Source organism: Sus scrofa, chromosome 13 (genome assembly GCF_054392235.1).
Source record: "Sus scrofa isolate SSC_HxYL_T2T_F1_AM1 chromosome 13, Sscrofa_HxYL_maternal_Yorkshire_Landrace_v2.0, whole genome shotgun sequence".
NCBI classification, from domain to species: Eukaryota; Metazoa; Chordata; class Mammalia; order Artiodactyla; family Suidae; genus Sus; species Sus scrofa.
The window spans coordinates 119375039-119401572 of record NC_139395.1 but is presented as its reverse complement, the minus strand read 5'-3'; the positions used below and the strand labels follow the sequence as shown (position 1 = coordinate 119401572).

The 26534-nt window shown below is 33.3% G+C and overlaps 1 long non-coding RNA gene across 18 annotated transcripts in view; it reads right to left on the bottom strand.

The window, feature by feature from the left end:
- LOC102166202 (uncharacterized) overlaps nt 1–26534 on the bottom strand; it is a 418378-nt gene that overhangs the window by 247331 nt on the left and 144513 nt on the right. For 12 of the 18 annotated variants that reach the window (XR_014822613.1, XR_014822614.1, XR_014822622.1 and 9 more), the window contains exon 2: nt 9821–9961. The exons of the other annotated variants lie outside the window; for them this stretch is intronic. This is a non-coding gene — a long non-coding RNA (uncharacterized LOC102166202). The remainder of the gene's footprint in view (nt 1–9820; nt 9962–26534) is intronic. 18 annotated transcript variants of the gene reach the window in all.

Sequence of the window (26534 nt, the reverse complement as noted above, 5' to 3'; positions counted from 1 at the left end):
ATTCTGTGAGGCAGAATTACCCTGATGCCAAAGCCTGTTAAAGACACTGAAAGAAAAGAAAAGACTAATATCCCTTATGAACGAGGATGCAAAAGTCCTCAACAAAATACTAGCAACCTACATTCAGCAGTATCATATTAAATATTAAGCCCCATCAAGTGGGATTTATTCAAGGACATGGATAGGATGGTTCAACATTTGAAAATCAATATAATATACCAAATGAAGGAAAAATAACCCAGGATATTCTCAGTAGATGCAATAAAAACTTTTGACAAAGTTCAACACCCTTTCCTGATAAAAATACCCCAAAAACCAGGAATAGGAGGGAACAGTCTCAGTATAATAGAAGCCATATAGGAAAAACCACAGCTAATATCATAGTCAATTGTGAAAAACTGAAAGCTTTTCTTCAAAGATTAGTAACAAGGCAATGATGTCTAATGCCTACTTTTGCCATTTCTATTCAACATGAATACTGGAACTTCTAGATAGACAAATTAGGAAAATTTTTTTTTAAAAGTAAATAAAAGACATGCAAACTGGAAAGGAAGAAGTAAAATGATCTTTGTTCACAGATGATCTTTGATAAAATTTTATACATAGAAAATCTGAAATATTCCATTAAAAACTATTAAGACTAATAAGTTCAGCAAAGTAGCAGGATATAAGGTCAACACATAAAAATCAGAAACATCTTTATACACAAATAATGAATAATCTAAAAAGAATTATGAGAACAATCTATAAGAGGATCAAAATTATAATAAAAAATAAGGAGGTCCTGCCGTGGCTCAGTGGAAACAAATCTGACGAGCATCCATGAGGACATAAATTCAATCCCTGGCCTTGCTCTGTGGGTTAAGCATCCAGCATTGCTGTGAGCTATGGTGTAGGTCACAGACATGGCTCGGATCCTGTGTTTCTGTTCCAGCAGGTATAGCTCCAATTTGGCCACTAGCGTGGGAACCTCCATATGCCATGGGTGCAACCCCAAAAAGACAAAAAACAAAAAAAAAAAGTAAAAAAGATTAAAACAATCGGCAACATATTCCATCTTAATGGACTGGAAGACTCAATATTCTTGAGATGTCAATATGACCCAAAGTGCTCTAAGATTCATGCAATACCTGTCAAAATCCCGATGACATTCTTAAGAAAAAGAAAAGCCAATCCTAAGATTCATATAGACTCTCAAGGGACTCTAAAGAGTCAAAACAATCTTGGAAAATCAGAAAAAACTTGGAGGACTCACACTTCCTGACATAAAAATTACAACAAAGTTATAATAATAACTATGACGGTATGGTACTGGCATAAAGGTAGACATGAACACCAATGAAACTAAATAAAGAATCCCAGAAAAAACTCTTATCTATATGGCAAAATGATTTTTGACAAGATGCCAAGATAATTCAGTATGAAAAGAACAGTCTTTTCAACAAATTGTGCTGGAAAAACTGGATATCCATATGCAAAGATAAAAAAAGAAAGAAAAGAAAAAAATGAAGTTAGACAATTATCTAACACCATATACAAAAATTAATTCAAGATGAATCAAGGACATAAATATAAAATTAAAAACTATAGAACTCTTGAAAGAAAACATAGGTCAAAACTTTATGCCATGGGATTGTCAATGATCTTATGACATCAAGGGCACAGGCAACAGATGAAAAAATAAACAAATTAGACTTCATGAAAATCTTTTAAATTTTGCAATAAAAGACACTAACAGTAAAAAAGTAGCCCACAGAATGAGGGAAAATACTTGCAAATCATATATCTGATAAGAAGATAACATACAGGATATATAGGGAACACTCAAATCTCACAACAAAAAAACTAAATAATCCAATTAAAAAGTAGACAAAGGACTAAAAAATACATTTCTCTAAAGATGATATCCAAAAGCCAATTAGCACATGAAGAGATACTCAAAATCACTGTTAATGACATAAAAAAATACAATGAATTTATCACCTCATGCCCATTAAGATGACTACTATTAAAAAAAAAAAAACAGAAAATAACTGTTGGTAATAATGTGAAGATGGAACCCCCATGCATTACCGACAGAAAAGTAAAACAGTAAAGCCACTTTGGAAAACAGTATGAAAATTTCTAAAAAAAAATTAAAAAATAGAATTACCAGCAATTCCAGCAATTCCACTTCTGGGTCACCCCAAAGAATTAAAAGCAGAGTCTCAAAGAGATATTTGTACATCCATGTTCATAGCCACATTACTCACAATAGCTAAAATATGGGAGCAACCCAACTATCCACCAATGAATGAATAGATGAGCAAAATGTGGTACATACATGCGATGGAATGCTAGCTTTAAAAAAGAAAGGGAATTCTGAAATATGCTACGGTATGAAAGAATCTTCAGAACATTATGCCATGTGAAATATGCCAGTCTCAAAAAATAAATACTGCATGATTCCACTTATATAAGACACCTAAAGTAGGCAGACTCTTAGAAAGTAGAATGGTAGTTATCAGGGGCTGAGGAAAGGAGGAATGAGGAGTTACTGTCCAGTGAGTATAGAGTTTCAGGTTTTCAAGAGTAAAACAGTTACACAGATTTATTGTATAGTGGTGATGGCTGCACAGCATTGTGATTGTGTTTTATACCACTGAAACGTACACTTAAAAATGATAAACATGGTAAATTTTATGTGGTATGTATTTTACCACGAAAAAAATTGGGAGAAAAATAAAGTGATGTTTTCTTAGGGTTTCTTTTTCAAAATGAACAATATCCCCAAAGGACTATAATAGGTTCTTTTCCCCAATCTCAGATGATAGAAGCAATCTTTAGCCATAAGGCCATCTGGAGGAATTGCAAACAGCAACAAAAGAGCAGAGGTTAATGGGAACACAGGATACTTCCAGCTAGCATGTCAAAATTAGTATAACAAAAATAAACCAACAAAACTATCTTTTCATTACATAATTTCTTTTTATGCATTTCCTTTGAAGTAATTTGTAAATTTGGTTTCCCGATAAAAATCTCCTGCCCCTCTCCTCTGCTGAAACCTTATCATCCTCATAAACCTGCCTCACCTTTAAAACATTCTTTACTCTTCAATATTTTCTCCTTCACTCAGAATCTCTAAAGAATTAAGAAAATCAGAATTATAGGTCAATAATCTACCACTCTACAGTTTGGAATTATCAAGTTTTGCCACTTAGGCCAACCTGAAGAGACAATCATCTCCATCTTTTCAACACCAAATCCTTAATTCCTAGGCCACCAGGGAACTCCACAGCTGTCTCAGTCTTAATTTAATATTCTTCACAAAAATACCCATTTCACATTGCTTATTAGTTCCTGTATTTACCATAAATAAAGCTGACAAAAGTTCATGGGGTTATGGATTTATTCATGAGATCAAGATAGAGGATATGACTTTTGATATTTAGAATTAATCCAATGAACTACATTACCTCCATCATTTTAAACTGCTGTTGTCGAGACCCTGAATAGGTCATCAATAAAAATGTAAATTGGTATTAATATATCACTTACTAATGCAAATAAATATGTAATATACCTTGTAAATACAACTATTAAATCCATGGATGAAAGGCTAAGTCTGTAAAGCCGCAGTGATCAGATATACAAATATTCTTAACATAACCAATAATTTTGATATTACTAATACTGGTAATTGTATTTGGGTTCATTATAATAATGAACCATAGAGAGACATTCTAAGTCTATAACTTTATTCTTATTAAACATAAAAATTACGTAGAGTTCCTACAAAAGCTATGAAATAGTTCATATAAAAATGTGAAATTACAGAGTTATACATATAGGGGATATTTCTACATTACTTTTAATTGCCTGGTGCATGGATGAAGATGAATAGAGGTAGCCTTAGGCAAAACTGAAGTCTCCCTTGCCCAGTTCTTCCTATAAATCTTGTTTTATGACATAACCACATAGATTTTAGTCTTTGACTCATTATTTTTCTTCTCATTAGTCTTAAAACAACATGTACACCTGTTTCTTCTTCAAGTTCATTTCTTAAAAAAATTATCGAAGGCAAAAAACATAGATGCTTAATTTTATTCTATCATGATCTTTATACTATTTTCTTGTTCAGTTACTTGGCATTCATTTCTATTTGTCACTCTTTATTCTCTATATCTGCTTCAAGAAGTTTTAAATTATAAACTCAATCTACATCCTCTAAGAAAGTTTGATCATCTAACTATATAGGAAGCTGTTTTCTAATATTAAAAAAAATACTAGGAAAATCAGCTTGCTTTTTTTCCATTGCCATTCTTTTATTTCCTTTATTTTTTAAAAACAATGTATTGACTATGGAGTTCCATTCCTTAGCAAATACAATTTTCTTAATAATTTACAATCAAGATTCTTTGAATCCTTCTCATCTTTGCTAGAGCTAGTACTATTTAAAATGATTCTTGTAAAATAAAATACATGGTCAAAAAAAAAAAAAAACTAACCAAGCAACTATATTTTGTATTCTTATTGTAGGTAATATAAGAAAGTCCAAAGTTTAGGAACTTTTGGGAAAGTGAAGGATGCCATATTTATTAATGGACAAGTCAGTCCCATAAAAAAGTTCATATAGATAGGGAGTCCCATGGACTGAAGATAATGTGTCATTCAGAAGCAGGATCACAGGGCAAATATGTGTTCTTTGAAATCAGGCAGATAAATTCTAGAATGATACACAGAGAGGATGGAGGAGGATCAAGATGGTGGAGAAGTAAGATGTGGCACTCACCTTCTCCCACAAATACATCAAAAAAACCTACATGTAGAATGATTTGCACAGAACATATACTGAATGCTAGCATTAGACCTTAGACCTCCGAAAAGGGCAGGAAACTCTGTACATAACTAGATAGAACAAAAGAAAAAAAAAGAAGAAGAGAGAGAGAAGAGGGGGGGGGAAAAGAATCAGGAAGGGACCACCACTTGTGAGAGGGATCTGTCAAAGAGGAAAGAAATCCGTACCCTGGGAGGTACCTAATTGACAGGAGAGGAGCCAAGATGGAGAGAGAACCTCAAAGCCTCAGAGAAAAGTGCAGCAGTCAGGCTGAGGGCAAAGCAGAGAGCCACACAGACCATCAGCATTGGTACCACTGCCTTTGGACATCACAGCCTAAGATGCTTGGGTGTGGGCTGGGTGCTGAGACTAAGGCTCCAAAAGTCTCTTGCTGGGAGAGGACTAGGGTTGGCTGTGTGGAGACAGCCTGAGGGACTAGGGAGTGTGCTGAGGGAACGTAAGAGGAGGCCTGGGTCTGCAGAAGAAGCAAGGTGCCACTGCTGGCGAGGGCGAGAGGAGGAGGAATATCTTTCTCTGCATAAACTCGGGCTGGCTCTCAGGCAGTGAGGCACCACTTACACAGACAACAGGCATTAGGACACCTCTTGCAGGGGATACAGGCAACAGGGGCAAACTGCTGCAGCCATCTGAGACTTCAGGTGGCATGGCCAACCACCACCAGAGGTCCAGGAACAGATACCATCTGTAGCCCCATTCACCTCAGGAGATGCCAGAGAAGAAGGCACTGCAACTGAGCACGACCCATTGTTGCTCTCACTCACCTGGGAATGCACACACCCTACTGTTGTCACTGCAAAAGTTTCTGGGTGATGCCTACACATGCCTGAGGATCACTGCCACTTCCCAGGGCCCAGCAACCTGGAGCAGCCTGCATCACCCCCAATGAGTCCTTGCCACTGTCAAGGGCCAGCAACCAGGTACTGGCTTGACGACTGCCCATTGCCTCCATCTCCCAGGAAGCATACAGAGGCCAAACACCAGCACACCCTCTATCAATGGGATAACAGCCTGTATACACCAAGCAAAGAGACAGCAGGTGTCCAAACCAAAAGCAGCCCTCATGTCAAAAAATAAAAAGAGTAAGCCCTTGCAAACTACCTAGGGCTGCTCTTAAATAGCTCCAGAAGACTACAGTAGTTGTTTTCCCTAAACTCAAAGAATTAGAAACATATAAGCAAATAAAGAAGCTTGGGAACCATTCTAAATTAAAATAACTGGAGAATTCCCCTGGAGGAGCAAACAATGAAACGGAACTCTGCAAATGAAGCAACAAACAAGGGCTTAATCTCCAAAATATACAAACAACTCATACAACTACAAGAGCAAAAAAACAAACAACCCAATTAAAAAATGGGCAGAAGACCTAAATAGACATTTATCCAAGGATGACATACGGATGGCCAACAGGTATATGAAAAAATGCTCAATATCACTAATTATTAGTGAAATGCAAATCAAAACTAAAATGAGGTACTAAATAAAACCAGTCAGAATGGCTGCTATTAAAATGTCTACAAATAAAAAGTGCTTGGGATGGTATGGAGAAAAGGGAACTCTCTTACACTGTTGGTGGGGTGTAAATTGTTACAGCTAATATGGGAAACAATATGGAAGTTCCTCAGAAAACTAAATATAGAACTACCATATGATCAAGCAATCCCTCTCTTGGCCATCTATCCAGAAACAACTTTCATTCAAAAAGATACATGCACCCCTATGTTCACTGTAGCACTATTCACATAGCCAGACATGGGAAAAACCTAAATGTCCACTGACACAGGAAAGGATTAAGAAGATATGGTACATATACACAAAGGAATACTACTCAGCCATAAAAAGAACAAAACAATGCCATTTTCAGCAATATGGATAGAAGTAGAGACTCTCATACTAAGTGAAGTAAGTCAGAAAGAGAAAGACAAATACCATATGATATCACCTATATATGGAATCTAAAACATGGCACAAATGAACCTACCTACAGAACAGACACAAACTCAGGGACATAGAAAACAGACTTGTGGTTGCCAAGGGGGAGGGGGAGGGAAAGCCTTCGACTGGGAGTTTGGGGTTAGTAGATGCAAAGTTTTGCATTTGGAGTAGGTAAGCAATGAGGTCCTGCTGCACAGCATAGGAAACTATATCCAATCACTTGTGATGGAACATGATGGAAGATATTATGAGAAGAAAAAAAAATATATATATATATAAATATATATATATATACACACATAAATATATATATATACACACATGCACATATATATACACATATGTCTAATTGGGTCACTTTGCTGTGCAGAAGAAACTGACAGAACATTGTAAATCAACTACAATAAAAAAATTAAAAACAAAAAAAGAAGCAGAAGACTATGCCAACATAGTCTGAAGCTGGATAGTAATCAGAAAGAATATGGAAGGAATGGTATATATGTTGACTTGGTTAAAAGTATAGTTTCAAAAAGACTCTACAAAGCATTAGTAAAGTAATTACCATGACATTGACCTAATGTAATAATCCACCTTTATAATTCCATTCAGCAAACATTCACTGAAAGTCTATTATGCAATATACATAGTATTAAATAATTCATTAAGGATTATATTATGTGCTAAGAATACAAATATGACATGATTCTCATCATTACTATGTTTACTGCCTAATAGATTGAATCACAAGGTTGTCAAATTTGACTTAAATTTGGAAAATCATACCTTCTAAAATAATGATATAGGGTATGAATTAAGCTAGACAAGGCAAAGATAATTTGCTGTTTTCAGGGCCTATTATAAATTGGTAATATTATAAGAAAGAGTAAAATAATTCTACATGAATTCAAAACATTTAAATAATAAAATGAAAACATAAATATAAAAATATATACGCATATATTAATCCAAAATATAGAAATTAAATGACATTCTAAATATAAAAAATTTTGAAGATATTACCAAGGGAAGTGGTGACAAATGTGAAGCACAAAATTAAAACTTTGAAATGTCTACTATTTTTTAGACATTAGTAAGATGTAAGAAACAAAAACATATTTGTCATAAAGATAATAAATGCTTAATATTAATTCATTAACAAGTTTAAAAAACACTGCAAACCATACTAAGTTATCAATAAATATAGGGGTATAAATATTCAAAAAAATTCATTGGGTAGGAAATGACTGCTATTTAAATTTTTATCCTGTAATTCAAGAAAGGCCAGTTTAAAGGATAATGATATGTTATTTCTATTGATTTGCCAAAACTTAAAAATAAATGTTAACTTCATATGATCAGGACATAAAAAAGAATCAAAGACAAGGAGAAAGTATAGATAAATAAGAAAAGTAAATACTGACAATTACCATTTTAAGAAAACAAAAAGGGATTTGAGCTAGAGCTTAGTTAAAGATATTTGACTTAAAATGTTTTCTTTTCCTCAGACTTTGGGCAAGGATGAAACAATCTGTATGTAGAGACAGTGATTGATTGAAATGAGGTGAAATGAGAGCACCCAGATCAACTGCCTAGATGTTGGCTGAATGAGAGTCAAGATTCAAAGCTAGACGTAAAGAAGGATAATGAGAAATAAGAATATGGAGAAACACAAAAAGTTAATGAAAGGAGGATACCAAAGTGCAGCAAGAATAAAAGTTGTATTTGGACTTTGTAAATTTATGCTGGGTCAAGCCTTTTAGGATGTAGGATTTTCTTCTTCTTTCCACTCATCTCCAGCAGCTACTCTGTTATCTACCTATATATTGAATGCTTAAGTGATTAGAGACCAATAGCATGCCAAGGAAGGGCATCAATAAAACAATTTATCTCAGAGCCCAAGGATAAAAGAGTCCACTGAAGCAAGGGTAATGCTAGTATTTGAAGAAAAGGGTGTTGAGCCCTTGAAGGTTCTGTGTTAAATAAAAATGAAATGATTTCTAAAGACAACAGCATAAATTGAGAAGTACATAATTGGGAATTCTGGAGGCTGAGGTGATATCATGGTACCTTTAATTCATCTAATTATGAGCTAACATAGTCCTTTTAATATCTTCATTCTTATAGTGAACTAAAATTTTAACTTGCCTTTTCACTGTGTTTCGTTCAGATGTGTGGGAGTTGAAGTTTAACTATGCTTATACTTCTTAACAGGCATTTATTTAAAAAATACAAAGGTCTATGCTTACTAGAAATATAATGAGATGCTAGGGAACTGGTAAAGTTCAAAAGCTTGACTAGTTGAAAGGTCAACCAGTATCCCACTTCTTCTGAGCCCTTTGGATGTGATGTGTTTCCACAGCTGCCACAAATAGTTCCAAGTACAAATACTTTCCTGGTCTGCCTCCTCTCTCTACAACTCTAGTCACACAGTCTCCTATCATTGAAATAACCCAAATTTTCTCAAGTCATTTACCATGCTTTCTATCCATGCAGATTCACCACTTAATCTAGCTTTAATACTTCAAAAGAATATTTACCCAATAACTGATGGATCCTAAACTTGTCCTTAATATTTAATAGCTGTGTGACCTTGGTAAAATAATTTCATCCCTCTGTACCTCATTTTTTTTTGCATTCAAAAATTAATATTATAAATATATTTAAAATAACACATATGCAGGTACCTGGCATAGAACATAGTATTGGTAAATAGTAGTGTTCTTCCTTCCCTGCTAGACAGAACCTTACTAGTCAGAAACTTCTAGGTTTTCTCCTCTGACCACTTCTCTCCAACTCTTCCCCAGGGCTACAAACAAGTCTCTTCAAATCTCAAACCTCCTTTCCTGGAAGACTCACAAGTTTCGCTTTGGTATGTACCCATCATAAACACTGGATCCCTTGGCTCTGTACCCATCATAAACATTTTCCCTTGTTTCCTCATCACCCTTCACTGTTTCAAATATTACCTCTTTTGAAAAAAAATGTCCAGCTCCTCAAAATTCTCTTATTTCCTTTCAGTTCTAAGAGACTGCCAGTCAGTCTGGAACTCACCATGTGAGATGCTTCATCAGGGCTGAGAGTGAGAGCCTACAGACCTTTGTGGTTTGCTTTAGTTCTCAGGCTCCCAGAATTAGGAGTTAAAGAGGTTGGAAGAGAATATGTGGTCAATGATTTTGATCTGTTGGTTTGTTGCTGTGAAATGAAGAAAAGCAAAGTGTGAATAAGTATGAATTACAATAGAGCAGAGTACATCTAAATTGAATAAAATCGAGCACTTAATTTGGCATGCAGCTTCCAGGAATTGTAATTATTTATTTCTAAGAAAATAGCAATTTCTCTATAAAATTAAGGGATTTACATCTACGCATGTTCTAAACCAGTGCTAAATTTTTAAGTAAAATTATTTTAAATACATATTTTGTTTAATACAATATATCCAAAATGTCATTTCAACTTGTAATCAATAAAAAATGATGCAATATTTCACTTTTTTTTTTTTTACCAAGTCTTCTAAATTCTGGAGTGATGTTAGAGATGATAAAAAATCTACACACTTCTGTTGGTTAGGTAAATACAAGTTGTAGTAGGCTGATACTAACACCACTGCCACTGACCTCCCATGCCAAAAAAGAAAAAAAAAAAAGATGTCCACATCCTAATCCTTGGAATCTTTGAATATTACTTTATATGAAAACAGAGGACTTTTTAGATATAATTATATTAAAGATATTGAGATGGGGAGATTTTCTTGGATTTTCAGAGTAGGCTTTATAATGTATCATTACTATAATGTATTGTTAATAATGTATCATTATTAGAGGGAAGCACAGGAAGAGTTTATGACAGAGGAAGAAGAGAAGTAAATAATGTGATTAGAGAAGCAGAGACTGGAGTGATATGGCTATGTAATATTAGCATCCCCAGAAGAGCCCCTGGAAGAAGCAAGGAGTAAATTGTCTTCTAGAGCCTTCAGAGGGAATGTGGCCATGATAACACCCTGATTTAGGCCCAGTGATAGTTATTGTGGACTTCTGGGATCATGAACTGTGAGAGAATAAGTTTCTGTAGTTTTAAAACACCAAGTTTGTGATAAAGTGTTACAGCAGCTACAGGAAACTAATATACAAATCATTTAGAGTACAAAGTAATAACATTATAGTCTCTCCTTTGTTGTTAATGTCTAAACAAAGGCCATTGGTCCTATTCCCAGAAACTGCCAATAAAATAGTCTATGGATATTAGTGCTGAAAGTCTCTTACCTAATCTTTCATCTTGTATGCTTTCAGCTACTAATCATATGCTAAAAACTTCCAAATTTGTATTTCTAGCTTTCACCACTCTCACGTACTCCAAAGTAGTATTTCCAAATATCTTCTGGGCATTGTCACCAGATGCACCACAGCTATCAACAACTGATCATGCTCAAGTTGATATCATCATCAAAACTCAAAATTACATTCTTCTTCCCAGATCAGTTAATGGACCTACATTGATCATGTGTATGCAGAGTGACTTTACCTATCAGGTTAAGACAGCACTAGTTTCTTGTTCCTAGATCCTAGTCAATGTAGCACTTGTCCCAAGTTTTCAAGATCTCATATATATATATATATATATATATATATATATAAAATACTCCCTATGGAATTCCAAGGCCAGGGATTGAACCTGTCCCACAGCCATGACAATGCTGGATCCTTAAACTGCTAGGCTACCAGGAAACTCCTTTAAGAATTCTTTTATTAATAATTGCCTTAAAATAATTTGGTGTGGTAAAATAAACCTCTATTTTTTTGCTTCCTCTTTGGCCATCATATCAACTAGTAGTGTGTGACAACCAATTAAGTAAATAGAACATTCCCTTTAGCATGGAAATAATCTTGGGTAAAAGAAAGACTAGTTGTAACACTTGTATCTTTTCCTGATCCTTTCCAGAGACAAGGAAATTCACATGATATTGCATTCATGATAAAATAAAGTGTTGTCAGTCATAACACAGACAGGTATCTCCTTTTAGTTTCAAGTGGTGGTATAGGAAGTTATTTGACGCTATTCTCCTTGCACAACTTGGTGTTGCAGCCAGTTGTCTCTGGACTGTCCCATGGCCTGTGAGTTTCACAAAACTGTGAAACTTCCACTTAGTCGGAGTTATATGAAGTGTGGGAAAGTCTAGGCTAAGTGTACAAGATATATATACAGGAAATAAAGCTTGAGGGGTCCATCCAGAGAGTTATAGGTTATAAGAGATCTTCATACCTTTGCAATGAACTTTTTTCGTGGCAAAGAACCAAGATATTTAAAATCCAAAAAGTTGGTGTTTAATGACAAAATCTACTAGTAAAGGTTGCTATGATTTGTTGGCATTTATCATCTACCATATGTGAGGTCTAAGTGACATTACAGATCACATGAAAATAAAGTCATAAATCTGCAAAAGAAGCAATAGCAGTTCATTCAAAGTTTTAAAAAGAAAATAAAAAAATAAATTTGAATCATTATTCTGTACATCTGAAACTAAATAATATTATAAACCAACTTAAATTTAAAAATAATTTAAAAATTAGAAAGCAAAGATCTATGTGCAAGTGTATCTTGATTTAATTAATATAGTTATAAAAAGGGAACTTACTTGCTCTCTATGAAAATCTTTTCATTTAGATTAGATGACTATTCTACATTATTTTCACTCACTCATTTCTTAATCTCAAGTTTTCTTTTGTATACGCAAAAAGCGTAGCAACGCTGTTCATGGGTTGGTTCTGTTTCCAAAGAACTTTGCAAATGGTAAGTTATGAGTCGTTTAACTTACTCTCAACATTTGCTTCAAATAGAGAGTCAGATTAATCCCAATAATAGTTATGTTTTTTATCTAATCCATGGACTCTTAAGTAAAGCTTTTGGAATTTAATTATGCTATGGTGAAACACCTGAGATTATTGTGATTGTGATTATAAATTAAAATTTCCATCTTGAAGATTACAATTACATGCTTTTAGAGAGATACAAATAAACATATTTTAGATCACGAAAGTCAGAGTAAAGATAAAAGTCTTTTTGAATTAATAAATATAAGGAAAGAATCCAAATTGGAAAAGAAATAAGACTGTCACTGTTTGCAGATGACATGATACTATACATAGAAAATCCTAATGGTGCTACTAGAAAGCTACTAGATATCATCAACAAATTTGGCAGAGTTTCAGGATACAAAATGAATACTAAGAACATCAGAAAGAAAAATTAATGGAAAAAATCCCATTTACCATTGCATCAAAAAGAATGAAATACCTAAAAATAAACCTACCTAAAAAGGCAAAAGATCTGTCCTCTGATTTCCGTCATTGGTTTCTTGTAATTTTCAAAGATAACACAAACAGATTGAAAGATATGTCATGCTCTTTGATTGGAAGAATCCATATTGTCAGAATGACTATACTACCCAAGGGAATAAACAGATTCAATGCAATCCTTATCAAATTACCTATGGCATTTTTCACAGAAGAAAAACAAAAAGTTTTTAAATTTGTATGGAAACACAAAAGACCCCAAATAACCAAGGCAATCCTGAGAAAGAAAAATGGACCTGGAGGAACAAGGCTCCCTGACTTCACACTACACTACAAAGCTACAGTCATCAAAACAGTATGGTACTGGCACAAAAACAGAAATATAGATCAATGAAACAGGATAGAAAAATCCAAGGATAAACCCATGCACTGAAGATAAAGCAATTTATGACAAAAGGAGGCAAGAATATACAATATAGAAAGGAAGGTCACTTCAATAAGTGGTGCTGGGAAAACTGGACAGCTACATGTAAAATAATGAAAATAGAGCAGTCTCTAATGCCACACACAAAAATAAACTCCAAAATGAATTAAAAACATAAATATAAGGCCAAGTACTATAAAACTTTTAAAGGAAAACCTAGGCCGAACGTTCTCTGACATGTCATAGCAATTTCTTTTTTGATCCATATCTTAGAATAATGAAAATAAAAACAAAAATAAACAAATGGAAACTAATTAAACTTAGAAGTTTCTGCACAGCAAAAGGAACCATGAAAAAATAAAAAGAGAATCCATGCAATGAGAGAAAATCTTTGCAAATGAAGCAATTGAGAAGGGATTAATCTCTTAAAATATACAAACATCATACAGCTCAATATAAAAAAAAAACCAACTAAAAAATGGGCAGAAGATCTAAACAGACATTTCTCCAAAGAAGACAGACAAGTGACCAAAAAACACAATGAAAGATGCTCAACATCACTAATTACTGGAGAAATGCAAATCAAAACTATGAGGTCCTACCTTAGACCAGCCAGAATGGCAATCATCAAGAAATCTACAAACAATAAATGCTACAGAGGGTCTGGAGAAAACAGACCCTCCTACACTGTTGGTGGGAATGTATATTGGTACAAGCACTATGGAGAACATTATGGAGGTTCTTTAAAAAACTAAATACAGAACTACCATATGATTCAGCAATCCCACTTCTGGGCATATTTCCAGAGAAAACCATAATTCAAAAAATACATACACCCCAATGTTCACTGCAGCACTATTAAACAATATCCAAGACATGGAAGCATCCTAAATGTCCACTGAGAGAGGAATAGATGAAGTGATGCGGTACATATATGCAATGGAATATTACTCAGCCACAGAAAAGAATAAAATAATGCCATTTGCAGCAAGATGTGTGTACAATTATCATACTGAATGAAGTAAGTCAGAGAAGACAAATATATTATTACTTACATGTGGACTCTAAATTTTAAAAAAAAAATCATACAAATAACTTATTTATAGACAGAAACAAACTCACAGATTTTGAAAACAAACAGGGTTATCAAAGGGGAAACCATGGGAGAAGGATAAATTGGGAGGATGGGTTTGATACATATGCACTACTATATATAGAACAGATGGTTAACAAGACCTACTCTATAGCACAGGGAGGTCTACTCAATGTTCTCTAATAACCTATATGGGAAAAAAGAATGGATATATGTATATGTATAACTGATTCACTTTTCTATAAACCTGAAGCTAATACATCATTGTAAATCAAATATATCTCAATAAAAAATTTTAAGAAAGAAATACATGAAGGGTAAATATACTTGGAATTGGTTGTATACACATAAAATTAATGACTACATCCAAACAATTTGTAATATTTTATCCAAAAATCTGTAATAATTATATCCAAATAATCTAATGTAGTAAGCAATATACTATTGCTTCTGTAAATATATGAACACACTTTATACATTGAGGTTTTGATACTTTCTTTGTTGCCCATCATCAATAAATGTATATAAATGTTTAAGCCTTTAAAGAACAACCTTTTAAAGCAGTCTACCTCTCCTACACTGATACTGAACTATTTTTAAGTTGTAAAAGTGTTTTCTAGATTTTGATTAATTTTTTTCAATATCTTTTGTTGAAAATCTTTTTAAATGGCAAAAAATGTCAACTTTGACACTTTCAGATAATTGAAATCAAAATTTGGAAATAGAAAGAATAAAACTTTGGAGTTCCCCTTGTGGATTAGCAGTAACAAACTCAACTAATATCATGAGGATGAGGGTTCAATCCCTGGCCTTGCTTAGTGGGTTAAAGATCCAGCATTGCCTTGAGTTGTGGTGTAGGCCAGCAGCTGCAGCTTTGAGCTTTGATTCAATCCCTAGTCTGGGAACTTCCATATGTTGCAGGTGTGGCCCTAAAAAGCAAAAAAAAAAAAAAAAAGAATAAAACTTCTTTCACACAGAAACAAGTCAAAATATCAAAATAAAAGAAACCGGAAAACTAGGTGAGAGCTAAAATGAATGGATACATAATTTGTTTTTGATTATCTACAATTGAACTGCAGAATAACTTGTGTTCTGAAGAATAATTCTTAAATATTCTCCTTTTTTAAAAACTGAAAAAATTAATGATCTGTACTAACATAAACTTGAGAAGGCCTTTATTTTCTGTAGCATCTAAGTTTGACAAGACACTAAAAATAATCATAGAGACATTTTATTTGAAGAATTTTATTATTTAAAAAATATTTGTTGAAGTAAATTATTATGAAAAAGGTAAAAAGGCACTGTTCGTAAAAACACTTAGGCTAAAATTTTTACGTGTTTCAATAAAAAAGTGAAATGAAGACTACAATTTATTTAGCAGAACTATATATGTTCCTTAGAAAAAAAATAATTTTCTTAGTTAAAATATTTCTGGCCTACAGAACTTTAACAATAAAAGCAGTCAGGTACTTCAAATTTATTAACCATAAAATGTTTAACACTGAAAAACATTGCAATTTTACTTTTTAAAAAAATTATCTGAACACATTAAAAAATATAATCTTTGGTGACATGGTTTAAGAGACAGATATGGCTAAGAAATTGATTTTTTCCTTTTTTCTACTCTTTATGATGTATATTATGCATTTCTTTCTAATTTTAGAACAGGAGATTTTTGCCTCTTAATCCTCTACCTATTTCACCTCCACATCCCTTCTCCATTGGAATCCACCTTTTTTTTTGTGTCTATGAGTCTATTTTCATTTTGTCTTGTTTTTTAGATTCAGTATATAAGTGAGATTATACATTGTCTTTCTCTGTCTGGTTTATTTCACTTACCATAATACAATATCTTATTTATCCATTCATCTATTCATGGACACTTAGTTTGCTTCCATATCTTGGCTATTGTGAATAATGCTACATTAAATACTGGGGTGCATATATCTTTTTGAATTAGTGTTTTCTTTTTGTTTTTCTTCAGGTAAATACCCAGAAGTAAAACTGCTGGATCATATGGAAATTCTACTTTAATTTTTTAAGGAACATCCATGTTGTCTTCCATAGTGACTGCATCAATTTACATTCCTACCAGTGAACAAAGGTTCCCTTTCTCCACATCCTCACCAATACTTGCTATTTTTTTTTTTGATATATATTTTTATGATAGCTATTCTGACAGGTGTGAGGTGGTAACTCATTATGGTTTTGATCTCATTTCCCTGATTATTAGTGTTATCTTCCCATGTGTCTGTGCCCACTGGTTTGTCTTCTTTGGAAAAATGTCTATTTAGATCCTCTGCTGATATTTAAATCAGAATGTTTATTTATTTTTTCTATGTTGAGTGGTATTGGTTCTTTGTACATTTTGCATATTAACCTCTTATTGGATATATATTTGCAACTATCTTTTATTCAGTGGCTGATTTTTTTGTTTGTTAATAGTTTCCTTTACCGTGCAAAAGACTTTTGTTTTTGTTTTTGTTTTGTTTGATGTAGTCTCATTTGCTTATTTTTGTTTTTGTTGCCCTTGGCTGGAAAGTCAGATCCAAAAAAAATATTGCTAAGACCAGTGCCAAAGAGTGTACTGGCTATGTTTCTTCCTAGGAGTTTTATGGTTTCAGGTCAACCATTTATGTCTTTAATCTGTTTTGACTTTATTTTTGTTTATGGTGTGAGAAAGTAGTCCTGTTTCATTGTTTTGCCTATAGCTGTCTAGTTTTCATACCACCATTTAAGAAAGGTTGTCTTTCCTCCAGTGCATTTTTTTGTCTCCTTTGTCATAGACTGACTGCCTATTTAAGCATGGGTTTATTTCTGGGCTCTCTATTCTATTCCAATGATCTATGTGTCTGTTTTTGTGCCAATACCGCACTGTTTTAATCACTGTAGTTTTATAATATAGTTTGAAATCAGGGAGCATTATACCTCCAGTTTTGTCCATCTTTCTCAAAATTACTCAGCCTATTTGGAGTCTTTTGTGTTTCCATAAAAATTTTAGATTTGTTTTACTTGCATGCCTTTGATATTTTGATAGAAATTTCATTGTGTCTGTAGATTGTCTTGGAGAGTATGATCACTTTAACATATTAACTCTTTCAATCCGTAAGTGTGGTACAGCTTGTCATCTGTTTGAGTCATCTTGAATTGTTTTCATCAGTGTCTTATAGGTTTCAGAGTATAACTCTTTTGCTTCTTCAGTTAGATTTATTCCTAGGTATTTTAGAAACTGGTTAAAATACATGAATATGAACCAAAGAAAATATTTCTATCCATGTAATTTTTATACTTATGTGCATTACTTATGTAATATTTTGCTTTGCTTTGATATATACGTTTATTTGCACAAATAATTTTATTAAAATAACTTTCAAATACAAGTATTTTTTGTATTCACAAATAGAAGAAATCAAAAAATTCATTAAGAAATAAATATCACCATTATAAAAGTTTGATTATTTTAGTGCCCTTTCTTACTTTCAGAAGTTTTCTGATTTGGAAAAAAAAAATTACATAGTTTTCGTGTCCAAACCAGATGATAGGCTTCTTTCTCTCTTACTGTTTTAACTTTATGTGCAATAGATTACTGTATCTTGGCATTTCTCTCACAACACTTTCCTATTTATCTTCACTTCATTGGCTTAATTTAGGTCTTTAACATGTCTTGAAAACTATATGATAACCTATCTCTGCCTCTACTCTACACACCTTAAATTCATTAGAACTACTGCCCTTATATGAATTTTAAAAAAATGGAAATCAGGTTTTATTATTCAAATGCTATATTAGAATCAGGGCTATTATATTAGCCATACTATAAACTCCAACATTGTATATGAAATCACAAAGTATTCTATGAATCAGTGTCTGGTTTTTTCTTCATCATATAGATTGTCCCATGTCACTCATCTCAAGCTATATGCTCCTTCTCTTTGCCTTTGCACATGATTTTATCTTTTTTCCTACAGTAAATAATTCCATCTTAAGTACTTATAAATCTCCTTGTTAGGCTTTAAGAACTTAGTTCAAATGACTTTTTCCTCTCTAAAGCCTCCCCTGTCTATGTCACCAAGTTGAAATCACATTTTTCTTTGTTCAACACTATATATGTTCTGAATGTGTGTGCGTGAATGTGTAGTAACACTCTTCATGCTACATTTTAATAATTATTTTTAAGTGTTCCTCACTTAAAAATGTGTGGACTACAAGACAACAAGATATGACATTTCGTTTTGTATTTAAAGTGCCAAGTGAAAATAGATACTCAGATACCTTTGTTTCCTCAGTGGGTGGATGGATGGATGGATGGATAGATGGATGCATAGATGAACAAGGAGACCACTCACAGACTATTTAAGCTTAGTTATTTCTCTTTTAGCTGGTTATATTTTTTTCTTATAGATATACAAAGTACACAAAACCAAAGTAAAACTCAGAATATATATAATGCAAAAATTAAGCTGATATAGAATGATAAAATATTCACACAGTTTTATTTGCCAGAAATGTGTTCTCTTTTGTTTGCTTCCTAGGTTTGGAAGTTTACACTTAACAATGATGATCACAGAATCTGTCAAAAACAATTGCATTTGTGTACGTAATTAGAGAAGTTCTGACATTTAATAATCAGTTTTACCTTAGATTGTCACTGTCCAGTACAAATGGCATAAAGTATACTATCAAAATTAATTTTATATTACATTATAATTTATTTAGTATCAACATTCTTTTGTTATAGTATCTTTAGTAAATGAAATGTCTTTGCCAGACTCTACAACTAATATAACTGCATTACTAAAACATAATTTGGGGAGTTAAAATTCAGTATAGAACATTCACTTACTTGTGATTGTCCAAAACCTTTGCTGTGATTTTAGCTGGGGCATGAAATAGCCTGGAAGTACCCAATAATTTATTTTACATGAATTAAGCATTTTCACATCCAGAATCTATAATTTTTGTATATTTTCTTATTTGTCCAAGTTAGTTGTTTAGAAATTTTGGTATGTAAAAGTGTAAAAAGATAAAAAAAAAAATAGTCAAAATTGTATTTGCGGTGTATTAACTCTGAACTCTTTCTTTTAACCCCATAAATAGGGGATTTAGATCTGTATGTATGTTTGTGCATGTGGGAGTTCTAGAATCTTCCATGAACTCCATTAAATTTGATGATAATCATGATGTAAACTGGTGATGATAAAGATGACAATAATGATGGTGTAAGAATTACTTGCACTTGTTTACCAACAACATTATTTCACTTTTAGGTGTTATTAGACTCACATTATTAATCAAAGAACTAAACTGAAGAGAAGTACTTGACCAAACACACTCTACCTAAAAGAGGCAGGACACAACACAGATCAAATTTAATATTCTTTCCACTCTGTACATGATTAGTAAAACTGTTTGATTACATCTGAACCTTACAAACATAAAAGTATCCTTATATGATTTTTTTTCAGGATAATATTTATAGTGTTGAAGTAAAATCATTGGCATAAAATTTTTCCTTGAATGATGAAATAGAAAAATCCAGCACTATCAAAACAGTAGATTTTCCCACTTAAAATATAGTCCATTAAGCATTATCCATTGGGAGGACAATAAATAGGTCCAGAGGAGATTCTTTATAAATGTTACCAACTCTCTTAAATTTAAGAACACATGCTGCAATTCCAGGCATTTGTACAACTTTGGCAAATTTAGAATTTTAAGAACTAGGAAAAAAAATTTCTTTACAAATAGCAGTATTAACCACAAGAACAGCAGGGAGGTGAGAAAGCACAGGTTCAGGAACCATGTATATATAAAGAAAACTATTTAAAACGATATTTATCTTATTAGTTGTCTTATAGAATAAACATTTACAATTGAAAAAATTCTTCAGTAAACACTAAGATCAGGCTAATCTGTTAATACATTATATATATATATATATATATATATATATAATATATTTTAGAATATGCATACATTCTGATTATTAAGAATCTATAGCCAAAAATAATCCCTGAATTGCTATTCTCCCACTTCTGTTTCTAAGTGAGTTACAATACAGTTATTAAAAGCTTATGTCCAAATAGTTTGCTTGAGAAATCCTACTTTGTTATTGGGTACAATCCCCAAGCAGGTAATAACAGACATCAAAAGAGACTCTGCCTAAATCATGGGTTCCATTTCACTACATAAACAGCCAACGGTTTTTCAGCAGAGAAACCAGTGATGATCATACAGTTAAATAATAGCTACATACCTGCCAGGTTACTGTGATTTTTGGCATCCTTGGCATACACTTTTAATTTGGCCAAATGCTATTTTGGTTGTTGCCGTGTCATTCCAAGAGGTACTCTTCGGCATTCTAAATTGATCTGATACCTGCAGTACTTCCAGAAATGAGATTTAAAATATAACAATTTTCTAGAATCTTACAGCCTGCCAAAACTGAATCAAGCAGAAACAGACCAACTGAACAAACCGATCACTAGAAATGAAATTGAAGAGGTCATAAAATCACTCCCTACAAATAAAAGTCCAGGACCAGATGGCTTCACAGGTGAATTTTATCAAACATATAAAGAGGAATTGGTGCCCATCCTCCTTAAACTCTTTCAAAAGGTGGAAGAAGAAGGAATACTCCCAAAGACATTCTATGAGGCCACCATCACCCTCATTCCAAAACCAGACAGAGATACCACCAAAAAAGAAAACTATCGGCCAATATCATTGATGAATATAGATGCAAAAATTCTCAACAAAATCTTAGCCAACCGAATCCAACAACATACCAAAAAAATTATACACCATGACCAGGTTGGGTTCATCCCAGGTTCACAAGGATGGTTCAACATACGCAAATCAATCAGCATCATACACCACATTAACAAAAAAAAAAAAGTCAAAAATCATATGATCATCTCAATAGACGCAGAAAAAGCATTTGACGAAGTCCAACATCCATTCATGATCAAGACCCTCGCCAAAGTGGGTATAGAGGGAACATTCCTGAATATAATCAAAGCCATTTATGATAAACCCACAGCAAATATAATCCTCAATGGGGAAAAACTGAAAGCCTTCTCACTCAAATCTCGAACAAGACAGGGATGCCCACTCTCACCACTGCTCTTCAACATCGTTTTGGAAGTCTTAGCCACAGCAATTAGACAAACAAAAGAAATAAAAGGCATCCATATAGGAAGAGAAGAGATCAAACTGTCACTGTATGCAGATGACATGATACTATACATAGAAAACCCTAAAATATAACAGTGATTCTGTGGAGAGGTATATAGAGACCTGGGAATTCTATAAATAAATAGTATTTTGTCCACTGGATGTTATAATACATTCCCTATGTATAACAAGATTTTCTTTAATATACATACTTAATCTTCATAGAAGTTTTAAAGCAAAGTACAAATATATGGTGAAAGTTAAAAGCACTACAGCCATGTTAGTAAAATTTTAGGTAGCTGAAAATCAGATTTTTTGTCTTTTGGGGGGGTGCTGCACCAATGGCACATAGAGGTTCCCAGGCTAGGGTGTGAATCAGAGCTGTAGCCTCTGGCCTACACCACAGCCCACAGCAACCCCAGATCCGAGCCACCTCTGTGACCTATACGATAGCTCACAGCAATGCCAGATCCTTAACCCACTGAGCGAGGCCAGGGATCGAACCTGAGTCCTCATGGATGCTAGTCAGATTCATCAGCCACTGAGCCACGATGGGAACTCCTGAAAATCAGATTTTTTTAAAGAGCAGCTTTTAAAAACTATCCCTCCACATTGTGGTTAAATATAAATTTCACAGATTTATTACTCTTAATTTAGTCTCCCTGATATCTCCCTTGATTTAACTTTCAAATTTTAGTTTTCTCTTTCCCTAACAATAACTATGGTATTCATATTTATGTTATCCCATTTTTTTGAGACTTTTAAAGAACAAGTTTGATAATTACACTTTTTTTAATCTGACTACATTATTTTTATTCAAAATTTATCAATATTATTCCTTCTAAATCTAGAATTATTTGAAAACTAATATTTTTTATTTGTCCATTTATCCATTTTAATTTTTGTTATTATTATGTTTTGTGGATTTTTACTCATGATTAACTTATCTGCTATATATTAAATTTTCTTTTTAGCATAATTTTGTCTCTTATCTCAACATATTCTAATTCTCTACATTTTCAAAAATAAATATATCTTTCCTAGTCATTGAGGTTTTATTTTAAGCAACTTTGAAAAAAGATGTTGGACTTCTCATCATGGCACAGTGGAAATGAATCTGACTAGCATCCTTAAAGACACAGATTTGATCCCTGGCCTCGCTTAGTGGGTTAAGGATCTGGCGTTGCTGTGAGCTGTGGTATACACCTCAGACATGGCTTGGGTCCGGTGTGGTTGTGGTGTAGGCCAGCAGCTACAGCTCTGATTTGACTTCTAGCCTGGGAACCTCCATATGCCGCAAGTGTGGCCCTAAAAAGACCACAAAAAAAAAAAAAAAAAAAAGAAAAAAAAGAAGAAGAAGAAGAAGAAAGATGTTATCCTTGTTACCTTAATTCTTTTCCAAGTGGAATATTGTGTTGACTTATTCCAGAATTTCCAAAGGTTAATATGTTAAAAGTGGGAAAATAACTTTCCATGGCAAACTAACTTTAGGATCCAATTGATTAAATATGATATATAAGACTCTTTACTGAAAAACTTTATAGAATAATAGACTAAAAAAAAATTTATAATAGAATCTTCCAAATTCTTCCCCCACCCCCTCAAATCTTTCTGTGTCCAGGACTGTTGTAGATTAGCATTTACCCAAACTGGTTTAGGGGAACTGTGGATCAAATATCATTCACTCCGTACATAGTGTACATAAACTATTTCTGTTTCTCTCTATCTCTCCCTATCTTATGTGTCCCCATTCTCCCAGGATAAACACCTAGGATGTTCCAATTATTCTTCTAGAGGTTGGAGATAGAGTGATGAAAGATCAGAAAAAGTCACTGTTCAAAATAGAGTTCATATTTTTTTATTTATTTATATTATTATGATTATCTTTTGCCTTTTGTCTTTTTAGGGCCATACCCATGGCATATGGAGATTCCCAGGCTAGGAGTCTAATCAGAGCTACACCTGCCGGCCTACCCCACAGCCACAGCAACATCAGATCCAAGCTGTGTCTTGTGACCTACACCACAGCTCACAGCAATGCTGGATCCTTAACCCACTAAGTGAGGCCAGGGATTGAACCCGCACCCTGATGGTTCCTAGTTGGACTTGTTTCCAGTGTGCCATGATGGGAACTCCTAGAGCTTATATTTTAAATGAAAGAAAAATAATATGCAAACAATATAAAGTCAGGTAATTATGAATGCAATGCACAAAAGAAAATAGTAGATAAAATAGAGAAAACTGAGGTAACTTTTTAGATTAATTTTCAGGAAAGTTTTCTTTGAGAAGACAACTTGGGCTGAGTCTTGAGTGAAAGGAGAAAGCTAGACATATGAAGATCAGAGGGCAGAGAGTTTTCCAAGCAGAAGAAAAGTAGATTCAAGTTTCAAGGTGGAAATAAATTTGGTGTTTTCCAGGGACTTAAAGCATTCCAATATAGTTACAGCAAATTTAGTGAGGAGGGGAGGGAAATAAGCAATAACACTAAAGAGAGATATAGTGACTATATCATGTAGAGACTTATATGAGGCTTGGATTTTATTCTAAGTGCATGAGAAGATATTGGACGATTGTGAGCAGAAATATACATGAATTTTAAAACATCACACTGGCTGCTGTGTGGAGAATGGCTAATTAGGAAGCAAAAATAGAAACAAACCATAGACTATTGCATTAGCCCAGATAAGCAAAGATTTCTTGGATCAGGCTAGTGCCAATGCAAATAGATGTATTTTGGAAAGAAACAACAGAATTTGTTGGTGGGTAAGATGTGAGATTTGAGAAAAGGACAAATAATGATGAATCATAGGTTAATTTAATCAACAGATTGGAAGTGGTGCGATGTGTTACTATAAGAAAGACTGGAGGAGGAATATGGAAGTACAACAGAAAGATGAGAAGATAATTGTGTTTTGAGATATAAATATAAAGATCGAACACTTGTATATAAAATTTGAAGCTGGGAAGAGATATAAAGGATGGAGAATGTGCACTATAGATGATATTAGAAGTTAGTGCATGGATGGGTCACCCAGAGAGGTAAAGTTGATAAGAAAAAAGTAATGATAGATTTATAAGGAGATCCTGCTGAATAGCATTGAGAACTTTGTCTAGATACTCATGTCGCAACAGAAGAAAGGGTGGGGGAAAAAACTGTAACTGCAATGTATACATCTAAGGATGACCTGACCCCCTTGCTGTACAGTGGGAAAATAAAAAAAAAAAAAAAAAAAAAGAAAAAAGTAATGACCTACAACCAAACCCTGGGAACTACATATATTTAGACCTTTTTTAATTATAAATTACAAGTTTTTCAATTGCCTTGTATCATGAGAAGTGCACATATTCAATAAGCTTCAATACCCTTTGAAAATTTATAGATCAAAGTTCTGGGGAAACCAAAGAACAAAATTACCAGATCATACCAAAACTAGATATCAAAATCGCATTCTTAATCAAAGGAGATAACTCTGTGAAGGCAAAAATCTGGTTGCATTATTCAGAAGTACAATCATTATGTTTTCTTCCACCTTATTATTTTCTATAAAGAATTACCATTTAATTTCTGATATATTAAGGCATAACACTTGATTTTCTGAGAGGGGAACTGAAATATCATTAGTACTGATTCAGGCAAGGAGATTCAGCAAAGTCATTCAGGTCATGCACTAAGCAAAACTTTACATTAAGAGATCTATTCGAATAGACACCACATCTATTCGAAGGACACCTCATTCCTTAGGGAATTTAGGGACTTCTTTTAAAATGCTGTTACTGCTGCAATGCACATAATATTTGATAAATTACAACCAGAAAGTCTGTTTCAGCGGTTAAAACAACTCACTAGAAACCCAGTAGAGCCCCAATAATGAAATTCACCAGCATATAAATATCATTTATCTTTGTAGCTATCTATCACCTCTCCACAATCAATCAGCCAGCTTATATTATCCCTCAAACATGATCTTTAAACAGCTTAAATATCTTCCAAATATTTTCTTTTTCATGCCTAGAAGAAAATATCTTACTAGTGTTATTACACTGTTCCCAAGAAAACTGAAAGACGAGCATAATGAAGTGGTTCTATTTAAATATCTGCTTAAATTAGTATTAGCTCTTGGGTAAACTGAAGATTGTGTCATGAGAAAAAAAAAAAGACCATAAATATTTAGTGATTCATTAAAAAATTAATTACTAAATACATAATTAGTATACATTATGTATCTATAGTTATACATATATACTAATATGTTTTCTCTGGGAAATAACTGGTGGATTGGGTTGTCAGCAGTTCCCATTTTTTAAAATATGTGTAATCATATTCTGGCTTTGCGCAGTATAGATGATGACAGATTGCCTTGGAGGCTTACCAATGAAGACTAGATTTTTGGAAACAAGAGTGTTTACAAATGGCAGCTGACTTCATTTAGAGTCTAAATATGCTTTAGATAAGATCTATTTTGATAATTCTTTTGAATAATAGTGGTGGTGAAAAGTAGGGAAGCAGAGTAAAATAGTAAAACTGAAACTAAAAAGAAAATAGCTGAGTTATTACAGTAGGTTGATGCAAAAAAATAAAGTATAACCAAAAAGTGATGATACTTAGTCTGAAGTCATAGCTCATATGAAAATAAGTTGCTGTGATCAAAAGGAGATTTTTATACACAGAGTTATAAAAAGATAGAGAAATACTTTTGTTTAATTTTATCAACATTTTCAAATAACACAGCACTGCATAATTTCTACCTTTTCTACATTTTTCCTCTTCAATGAAACATATTTATT